The following is an 11,375-nucleotide window of genomic DNA, read 5'->3' as shown; positions in this document are numbered from 1 at the left end:
CTTCCCTTTATCTCTTTGTTCCTATATTCTTCTTAGCTCCCTCCCTCCCTCCTGTCCTTCTTTCCAAAATAAAAACAAAGTTAGAGCCCTGCAGGCCAGGTCAGCTGCTATCAATGGGCTCACAGACTCTGTGTTGGTGAGGCTGTTCTTGGCTTCTGAAATGGCACCTTTCTCACAAGTTCCAGTTCTTCAGAGACACAGGTCCTCCATACATAACAGATGTTCTTTGATAGCAGGCAGTGAGCACTGAAGAGTAACACACTCTCAAGTTCTCTGTCCCATAAACCTTTGCATGCCATCACCTCTTAGTAGTTTAGAAGAAATAAACTATCCACCAGCAGTCGATGTGATTTTGGAGAATGATTCAAACTATCTTCTCCCTGCCAGTTTCTTACATTTATATTTATAGATTGTTGGAATTCTGGATTGATCAAATAAATGCTTCCCACCCCCATCTTCCTCTCCCATCACCTCCACTGCTGGTGATGTTTTACAGGGTGCCTTGGGCTTGAGTGGCAAGGTGAGATGGTGTGAAATCTGGAGTGAGCCAATCAGTAATGTTTTCCACTGTGGGATAAGAAACTCTGAGGACATAAATTCAGGTCTTTGGATGTTTCACTTCAATATATCAATTGTTTTGTTCCTTGTCAATTTTTGAAATATTGTTTGTTGAAATTATATCTCTGAGGAGGCTCCACTTACCTTGTAGTCTCTGATCCCTTAACACAAATAAGCCCTGCCAAAGCCGAGAGTGGGCTGACCTGCACAGAGGCTATCAAGCTCGTTGTTAGGAACACATTTCATTGACTGATTCTTCACAGTCTGGATCCTCCAAAGACCTCCACACATGTGCCACTGAATAAATATTGATTAGACCAATGACAAGAAATATTTTATAAACATCAAATATTTAAAAGGATAAAGCTAGAAGCCTCATTTCAGACAGTGAGCAGGGTATTCAATTTATGATTAAAATTTAAAAGACACTTTAGGCAGAAAAGAGCTAGAGAGAAAAAAAACGACTCCCAAGCTAATTATATTAAAATATTTTGAGCATTCTAATTTACTTACCATTTATCCAGCAAGCACTTATTAGGAAACTGTTCTGTCTCATGGATTATTTCTCTTGTTGCTGGAATGTTCCCTGCTCCCAAGGAATTCCATCTGGGGAGGCAGACAACTAAACTGACAACCACGGTATGGGATGCTAAGTGCAAAGGTTGCTAGTGTAGCTAGGAAACTCTGCTAAGGTAGGGTAGTCAAGGTGGCGAGTCTTAGCTGTCCTTAGGAGTAAAATGGCGAGTTAGGTGGGAGAACAGAAAGAAGTGTGAATTGTTCTTTATGCCTAAGCAGACCTTTGAGAATAGGAAGTGTTTTGGATAGACTATAGATTAATAGTTAATTGAACCGTGTTTTGAAATGAATCTGGAGCAGGAGAGGAGGCACATGGAGAGGATTTGGATGCTTTTGTAAAGAGGTTTTGTTTTCATTGTTGAGCTCTGAACTAGCTACCTCAGTGGTGGGATCTGAGGAAGGCATGCAGATGACTGGATTATAGGATTAGAACATGAGAGTGTGGATGCTGAACTCAATGGCTGAGCAAAAGCAGGGATGATGGGTGGGGAGATGGATTGTCAGAAAAGTAGTTGCTCAGTTTGGGTCCCTAACTCCAACACCAACACTGAGAATGGTGGTAGCACCTTTGATCCCTGTATTCAGAAAGCTGAAACAGGAAGCTCTGAGAGGCTCCCAGGCCAGACAGCTTAGTCAATCAGTGAGTTCCAGGTTCTGTTAAAGCCCCTATTTCAAAATATGGTGGAAGCCAGTCTTGGCTGCACACGCCTTTAATCCCAACATTCAGGAACCAGAGGTCAGATAGTTCAGGGGGGAGTCAAGTGAATCCAAGGCCAGCCTGGTCTGTATAGTGAGTTCCAGGCCAGTCAGTTCTACACAATGAGGTTAGTAACAATTAATAAAAGCAATCTTAGTCAAAGTAGGTGAAGAGAAATAGTTGAAATAGAGGCCAGTTTATAGCGATCTGAGCCAGAATGGGTAAGAACTGCAGGGGTCTATGGGGAGTCCTTTATAAGGAAATGATTAAGGAACTATGTATTTGAAACTAAATATAAATTCTTGATGGAGATTATGTAATGTAGAGTCCTGACCTGAGGGTAATTTCCCTAATACATCCTTCTTTGGGCTGCAGAATAAATTACTGACGATGAGATAACAGGCATTAGTTTTTCCTTCAACCTCATATTCTTTAAATATAAACATTATTAACATTTTTGTTTGATATTATGCTTTTAGAGATTACCTAATTGTATGTAATTATTTATAATGTATAATATATCATATTCATAATATATATTATATATCATAATATATATAATGTAATATCTAATATCTATATCTCTGAATTATTTGGTCTCCAGGATGGTAACTTAACATTTTTTGCTTAACATTTTGGAGTGATGTTTCTGTCAGTATGTATAGACCCTGCGTTTTGGTCTCTGTGTTGGATCATTATTTCACTGTTTGTTGAATCCATCTCCTGCTGATGTGTATGATTGTTTTCTGTTTTTCTCCATTGCACAGAATGCTAAAATCAACATCTGTACATAGTCATGTCTCTATTGGGATATGATTAATTCCTTAAAGTGGATTGCAGGGTCAAATGTATGCAAATGTATATCAGTAGCAGATATTTCCAGTTTTCCTTCTCCCAGTGTTACTCTCTGGATTTACAATCCAGCTCACAATAAACTGGGTACTTGAAAAACCATAGCTTGTTATTGAATTAAACCTTATACAGAACTAACATGGTGATTCAAGTGCTGTGTCTAAAAAATCCTCAAGGAAGCAGTTCATACATCGTCACCACTGACTTGACTTCACTCCTACTGAAATTGTATTACAGAAGCTGATTTCAACAGAGCATTCTTTACTGTTCCTTTTGTTGTTTTATCTGATAATTATTACTTTTATAATCTATTCAGGAAGATTTTGTCTGCCTTACAAGCATAAGGGTTGCTTGAAACTTAGAGACTGAGAGAGTTAGAGAGTCTATGGACCAGCCTTCTCATTGTGTAGATGAACAGAGAAGATCACAGTCAGAAAGGCTGGCTTTCCCATGTGCTTGACACACCCCTAAGCATATTAGTTTTCTCTGTTCTGATTGTCCCTCCAGCTAGCTGTCAGCATCTGTCCTGTATTCTGAAAGTTGTTTCTCTGACTATTTTTTATTTCCAAATCCCAAGTCCTCCTTATGTTCTCCAGTTCCTATTTCCACTATAGGCATATAACATTGTGCCTAAACCTTTCTGAGTTCTTCCCAGGGAATTAGAGACTCCAGGCCATTATTATAATGAATTCTAATACCATATCTATAATAAAATATAAATATTGCTATTAAATGCCTTCTAGTAATAGATGAAGATGCATGATATATTTCTAAAATATTCTCCTAAACATATGTTTATTTGTGTTGGAGGGTAGGATTAGAGGAGAGTCTTTTTGAGATTTTTGAGAGTCTTATCAGGCTTGGCTACAAGTATCTTCATCTGCTGAGATAATTCTTGTTTTGTTTTTTATTTATTATTTTCTTTTAAACTCATCCATTTATTTTATTTGCATACATATGTGCTTGCTTGCATAAATTTATGTGCATCACTTCCATACAAGTACCCACAGAGGCCAAAAGAGGGCATAGGATTTCCTAGAGCTGGTATTATATGCAATTGTGAACTTCCATGTGGGTTTTGAGAGCCAAACCTGAGTCCTCTGCATGAACAGTAAGTACTTTTAACTGCTTTCTAGGCCTAAGATATTCTTGAGAAAAACAAGGGTTGGGGTTGGGAGAAAGAATCTGAATCTAATAATCTAATATACTCAAAACACTACATAGAATCACATATATATACATATATATTTATATATACATATATATGATTCATATATGAATATATATACAAATATATGTATATATATACATATATATATATATGATTGGCTATAAGTATCTTCAGAGGAACATGTGATGTGATCAAAGGATAAAGCCAGCTAAATACAGACAGGGTCAAATATACAACACAAATATTCTAATTATTTCAACAAGTTATAATTAAAAGGGAATGCAGCTATTCAGGGAGATGTCCATTAAATGCAACATATTTTGATCATTTTTTGAGTATAAACAGATTACACAGGTATAATTATACAGATTATAAACAAATTATTCCAGTAGACTTGCCTTTGTTGAGAATATATCCTGACTGATTTTCAGGTATCTAACTTGAAGCTCAGGCATCTTAAAGAACCAAGTTGCTTTTCTGTTTTCTCTCTACTATAAAAATACCAAGATTTAAGGTCTTATCATGCTGCTAACTGCATATTCAAATGATAACTGGACTTGTAAGGAACTGGAATCTTTGGCAACTGGGTTGAGGATGTGTATATGATGGTAGAGAGATGAAGGCTTTCATTCCTTACCAAGTGTATTAGTCAGGGTTCTCTAGAGTCACAGATCTTATGGAATGTCTTTCTATATAAGGGAAATTATTGGAATAACTTACTGTCTGCAGTAAATTAACCCTACAATGGGCAGCTGTAAAAGGGAAATCCAGTAATCTATTAGTTGCTCAGTTCCATGAGGCTAGGTGTTTCACTGGTTTTCTGTATAAGTTGAAATGCTAAAGAAGTAGGCTCCAACAGATGTTCTGGCAAGTAAGTTCAAGCAGGAGAAGAAGAAGAAGAAGAAGAAGAAGAAGAAGAAGAAGAAGAAGAAGAAGAAGAAGAAGAAGAAGAAGAAGAAGAAGAAGAAGAAGAAGAAAGAAGGAGGAGGAGGAGGAGGAGGAAGAGGAGGAGGAGGGGGAGGGAAAGAAGAGGAGGAAGAAGAATAAGAAAATCCTCCTTATTCTATTGTCGTTATGTAGGCCTCCAGCAGAAAGTATTTCCCAGATTAAAGGTGTATACCTGGATCTAACTTGGTCTTTACTTGGAACTTGCTTAGTCCCAGGCTGGCCTTGAACTCAGAGATATTCTACCCTCTATCTTCTGGGGTTAAAGTTGTGTACCATCTTGTCTGGTCCTAAGCTTTTCATGACCACTATACCTCAAGATTGGATCAAAAGCCTGTGTCTTCCAGCCTCAAGATCTAGATCACACTCATGCTCTCCATTTCTGGATTGTAGTTCACTCCAGAAATAGTCAAGTTGACAACTGGGAATAGTTATCATAGCAAGGCTTTCCTGTTGGAGAATAACTGTTTCCCTAGTGATGTCTTCCTTGGGATGATTGATCTCAGGGTCTTCTGAGACATTCAGCACATAAGCTTTAGTTGAATACTGGACAACTCTAGACATTTCTGAACACTTGGTTACCTCATGAAGGGTCCATTGTCACATTGTCTTAGAGTATCTGCAATAGATTTTCTGTGTCATCAATACTGCACATTCCTTAAGGAAACATTGATTTAAGTGTGATTTATGTTTTACTCATCCACAGTAGAATGATCTAGTTAAAACCAAACAGAATAATAGACCATCAGAGGAATTTCTCAAATACCAAGTATATTTACCTGGCATATGCTTTCCTTAGTAACCCATGTAACATCAACCAGGAGTGGCTGTGAGTTTCTGTGGAAACAGGTGGTGAGATAGTTGAAGGTTTCCTCTCTACCTGGTTGAAATAAAGTGAACAGTTGAAACCAGCTAGCTTGCATACCTATTTGAAGAAAAATGAAATAATAGAGATAAGAGCCTGTCTATTGCATAGGTCTGTGTTCATGGGTTTGGGAGAACACATTATATACTTTATACAAATACTTAATTAGTGGGGCGAGAGAAATTGCTCAGTAGATGGAGCACTTGCCATGTAAGGACTGCAGTTCAAGCTCTCAAGACCTAAATAAATGGCAGGTGAGTGTGGTGGCCAGTCTATGGGAATCCCAAGAGCAAGCTGGTTAGCAAGACTATCCCATACAGTGTTCCCTGGATTTACCAAGAGACCATGGCTCAACACATAAGGTGGAAATTGATCAACAAAGGAAGCTGACGTCAACCTCAGCTGCTCCCATGTACCTGCACATATATGAGCATGGAAACACACACAAACCATACACATACACACTGACACAACAAATGAAAATAAGTAAAACACTAACTAGTCAGAGATCTGATAAATCCTTCAGTAGATATCAATTAGATATCTACATACATTTAAATACATTTTAAAGATTTTCTGAGTGAGCAACCAAAATATTCAGCCTAAAAAATAGCATGACATGAGAAAAGTCTGTTAGAACAATACTTATTAAACAGAGCAAAAAAAATGGACACAGGGATTCTCAATGTTTGAAGGCAGATTTTGATTGTTTATGCCAATATGATTGATTGATTTGAAAACACACACACACACACACACACACACACACACACACACACACACACACGGCTATGGGAGAATTATTAATGGTAGAGGCAAATATGTGTATGGTGGAGCCTGAAGAACTAAGCCAAGGTCACAAGCTCCTGAGTGAGAATGCTAAGTAGGAACTTCAGTTTTGAAGATTTCTTTTCTGGCTGCTTTGAGTATCTACAAGGAGGGCTTTCCATCTTACCACTTAGCTGATGGGGTGTGCAGCTTAATTCTGACTTGTGATGATGCTTCAGATTTGGGGATTATATGAGAATGTCTCAGTTAGCTGCTTTATGTGGAAAGAAACATGGAGAATTTAGTCTTTTTGGTCTTCAGGAAATTGACTGGAACTAGCTCAGGGGCCAGTCCTTGCTTGTCAATCATGCTCCTGTCAAGACAATACATCTGTTTCTTTCTTCCTAGCCCCTGGCTAATAAGTAATCCCTAAATTGGAAAAAAATATGTACACCAGAGAGCTCAATACTGAACCTACACAAAGAAGTGGTCTTTCCTGTGAGGACTATGTCTGGGATGTTTATATAACAGTTTGATAACACACAGGTTACTCTGAAGGAGATGAGATCAAACATGGAATTTTTAAATAGTTGTGAGAATATTTACTGTGGTTTCTTATTGAAAAGTATCTCTCTGTGTCTCTTTAAAATGAAACAACAAATGTTATCTAGAATATTTTAAAATTAGAACAAGAACAAAGCTGCAAAGTGGAGACTCCTTGAAGATGGTAGGTATATGGAATTCTTTTGTACCTTATGACATCATTGTTTGTTCATATTGGATCAGCATTATCTGACATGCTGTCTACAAACTTTCAACACTCATGCATTAAATCTGTCTTACTGTTTTATCACTCTGAAGAGACACCAGGAAGAAGGCAACTCTTATCAAAGGAAGCATTTAACTGGGTCTGTTTACAGTTTCAGAGGCTTAGTTGTTATCATCATGACAGGAAGCAGGGTGGCATGTCACCACAGTGTCTCAACAAATGTCTGTTTGTCAGCAAGTGCTATTGAGTGCATGTGCTCGACATTGGTGCACACTTAGCTGTGTGCCACTTCTGTTCATGGATCCGGAGACTTTGCCAGTTCCGATGTCTTCCCACCTCTCTACATTGAATTTCATTCCATCTTTGTTTTACCAAATAGTAATGGTAAGATTCAGAAGGAAGAAATTTGAACACTTCCTGAGAATTGCGGCAGATTCAAGACAAGTATAAAAGGAAGTAATTTGCACAGCTGAGAGTCCTAGGAAATGCTGTGGGTCTCAGAGTAACAAAACATTCCCCGGGCCTTAAAGTGGGGACTGTTGTGACAGTGGTGCTCCTACAGAGGCTGCCTGCCCCACCGCACCACAACACAACAGAAACTTTTCTTCCAGTGTCATTACGTTCCTCTATAACAGAACGTCTTTCCATGTGAAGTGAAGGAGAAATTCCTTCTGATTCTGAACAGCAGGTGAAAAGGAGACTAGAGTCTAATTTCATAGGAAGAATGAATATGAAGTATTTCTCTGAAAAAGAGAATTGCTAAGATAATGAAATCTGTCATCTTGAATTTTGGGGAGAAGCAATATAGATCCACCAGGAAGTCATGAACAATGTTGGATGTAAGCGTCTTCAGCTTGCCAAAGTCTGACTCTGTCTCTCTTCCAAATTCTTATGTTAATATCCTAATGCTCCAGATGATGAAATAGAAAGTGAGACCTTGGAAGGTGACTAGGTCCTGGCATGATCAGGTTCAAGCACGATGAAAACAGAGACTTTGAATAGAATTGTGAGGAAAAAAAAAGTTCCACCGAGCTTGTTTAGTACTCCAGCCAGTTGCAGTAAGAACATTCTTCAATGAGGAAGTAAGTCCTCAGCAAGCAACAGATCTGAATTTACCTTAATTGCTGAGCTTCCTAGCCTTTGAAACCTTGAGAAATGGCTTTCTGCTGCTGGTTAGTTATCCGTGCTGAAGTAGCTTGTTATAGAAACCCTTAGCATCTTTTCAACTGAGTGTTTTCAACATAGGGGTAACCACTATACTGTGTGCAAACGGTAGCACATAAACAGGACACTAGATAGTTTTCATGTAAGAACTTTAGATTAGAACAATAATAGACCACTGGTGCTTGGGCTGCAGATGAGATTTCTAAATATATAAAGGGAGGAATATATTTTCAGAATCCTGAAAACACTGAGATTATCAGATTAAGACCTTTACTATGTTTAAATAGAAAGGCAGAGACCTGTCCCTAGAGGCATCAGGTGTGGCTGCAGTGTCACATGTGCATCTGCATCGGTAAGTGGCAGAGAGGAGAGAGGCTACATGTACACTCGATGTTCTGGTCTATGAACATCTGAATGGTTTTCCCTTAAAAAACGTGAGCCTAAGATGACCAACAGACCAGTGCCATGGGGACCTGGACAGGGAGCTAGCCTGAGATGACCACCAGTCTGGCACTGCACAGGCCTGGGAGGGCATACCATGACCAAGATGACCCCTGCTCAGTGCTATGATATACAAGTAAGGTGCAGCCCTCCTAAGACTACTCCTGAGATGACCCTCAAATACTCAGAGACTCTTGGCACCACTAAAAGGAACAAGTAAGCAGTGGAGAAGAGAAACAGAAGGATGTGGGCACAAATGAAGACAGGCAGAACTGCCCACTCGAGGGTAATGAGGAATGACCTAATGTGAGTAGATGGTGATGCCATCTTGGACCATGATGGGGTTTTGGCTTGTGCTGCCGGGGCCATGTCTGGGTCTATGGTCCTGCAGCAACAGGAGTCTTTTACCACCAAAGACCAGGTGGATATCATTAGTCTGGGCTGCCACATGGAGACATGTCAATGTCTGAGGCCTGTACAGAACTGGTCCCATCCCTTACCTGGGCATAGTGGAAGAGCCGGCCCTGGGGCATAAAAGCAGGAGAATATACACTGCCCATAGCAAGCTGCAGTACTTGGGAGAGCAGGCCCTGTACATTATGAGAAGTGTGGGTGAGCTGGCCCTGAGGACATGAGCATGGGACAGCTGGCCCTACCACCCATCTCCTGTGCAGTAGCATGAATGATGGAGAGATACTCTCCTCCCTCCTTCTCTACCCCTCACATATGGCTGGCAGGATACCTGTGTCTAGGATCATAAGAGCAGGAGAGCTAGCCTTGATCCTCACCTGCTGCAGCACTCAGAGAGCAGAGAGCAGAGAGCAGGCCCTACTTCTCATCTGGATAGTACAGTGGAGCTGATTGTGTTGCCTAGGGTACCAGTGACCTGGCCCTGATGCTGTGAGAATTGGAGAGCCAGTCCTGCCTCTTGTCTTCTGTGCATTGGCATCAGTGAGGAAAAGATTCCCTCCTCCCCCTTTTGCCCTTGCCACCAGTGGAGGGATAGGGTCCTGAGAGCAGGAGAGCCATCCTTGTCCTTCACCCGCCACAGCACCCGGGGAAGCAGACCCTGTAACTTACCTGGGAAGCACAGTAGAGCTGGCCCTAGATGTGGGAGTTGTAGGTAAGCCAGTCCAGAGAATATGCCTCTTGTCTCCTGGATGGTGATGAGGATAAGGGAGAGACACCCTCCTCCCCTCCCTTGTCCCTTGTCATCTATGGCAGATTGTAGAACATGAGCATGGGGACATGAGCATGAAAGAAGTAACCATGTCCCTTACCAGCTGCAACACTTGGGAGGGCAGGCCCTACACCTCACTTACATAGATAGAGCAGAGTAGGGCTGACCCTGGTTGCAGGATTTGTGGGTGAGCCTACCCTGAGGATGTGAGTGCATGAAAATCGATGGGCTAACCAGCTCAGATACTTCTCAGGCCCAGAACCAGGGCTTTGAATTGTCCCACTCCAATATTTACCACACCAGTGAACTGCTGGAGTCCATGAAGGGCCTGGACCCAGGTCTCCATAACACTGGGAGAGGAGTCCTGGTGAGGTTCCAGTATTGATAGTATAGGAGAAGCCAGAGGCATTGTGCCAGACCAATGAGTGATTGCAATGATCATTTGCAAGCGAAGAAGTGTGTACAAAAGGGCACAGTGTGACACACTACAGCTTCCACAAGGAGATTTTTTTTCTTCTGTTGGGGGCTAGTTTTTAAGAGTGGAGGGTGTGTACAAGGAGAGGATGAATGGGATTGGGGTACATGATGTGAAATTCACAAAGCATCAACAAAGAGTTAAAGGAAAGAATGACATGAGTTGGCAGTCATTTGGGGCTAGAGGACAAAACAGCAACCAACAGATTGGAAAAAGATCTTTACCAATCCAATATATAAATATAAAGAACTCAAGAAGTTAGACTCCAGAAAACCAAATAATTCTATTAAAAATGGGGAACAGAGCTAAACAGAGAATTCTCAACTGAGGAAACTCAAATGGTCGAGAAGCACTTGAAATGTTCAACATCCTTAGTCATCAGGGAAATGCATATCAAAACAATCCTGAGATTCTACCTCACACCAGTCAAAATGGCTAAGCTCAAAAACTCAGGTGATAGCAGATGCTGGCGAGGATGTGGAGAAAGAGGAACGTTCCTCCATTGTTGGTGGGATTGCAAGCTGGTATAACCACTCTGGAAATCAGTCTGGTGGTTCCTCAGAAAATGGGACATAGTGTTACCTGAGGACCCAGATATAACACTATATACCCAGAAAATGCTCCAACATGCAATAAGGACACATACGCCACTATGTTCATAGCAGCCATATTTATAATGGAAGCTGGAAACAACTCAGATGTCCCTCAAGAGAGGAATGGATACAGAAAATATGGTACATTTACACAATGGAGTACTACTCAGCTATTAAAAACAATGACTTTATGCAATTCTTAGGCAAATGGATGGAGCTAGAAAATATCATCCTGAGTGAGATAATCCAGTCACAAAGAACACACACGGTACGCACTCACTGATAAGTGGATATTAGTCCGAAAGCTCAGAATACCCAAGA

The 11,375-nt window shown here is 40.6% G+C and overlaps 1 non-coding gene across 1 annotated transcript; it reads left to right on the top strand.

The window, feature by feature from the left end:
- The first annotated feature begins 8,663 nt into the window (after positions 1-8,663).
- On the top strand, positions 8,664-8,797 carry LOC117721110 (small nucleolar RNA SNORA17). Its single transcript, XR_004608383.1, has one exon. It is a non-coding gene; the product is annotated as a small nucleolar RNA SNORA17 (small nucleolar RNA).
- Positions 8,798-11,375: the final 2,578 nt, after the last annotated feature.

The sequence above is a fragment of the Arvicanthis niloticus genome, chromosome 15 (assembly GCF_011762505.2).
Source record: "Arvicanthis niloticus isolate mArvNil1 chromosome 15, mArvNil1.pat.X, whole genome shotgun sequence".
Lineage (NCBI taxonomy): Eukaryota > Metazoa > Chordata > Mammalia > Rodentia > Muridae > Arvicanthis > Arvicanthis niloticus.
Note: the sequence above shows the minus strand (reverse complement) of the source record. Positions and strands in the feature narration are given on the sequence as shown.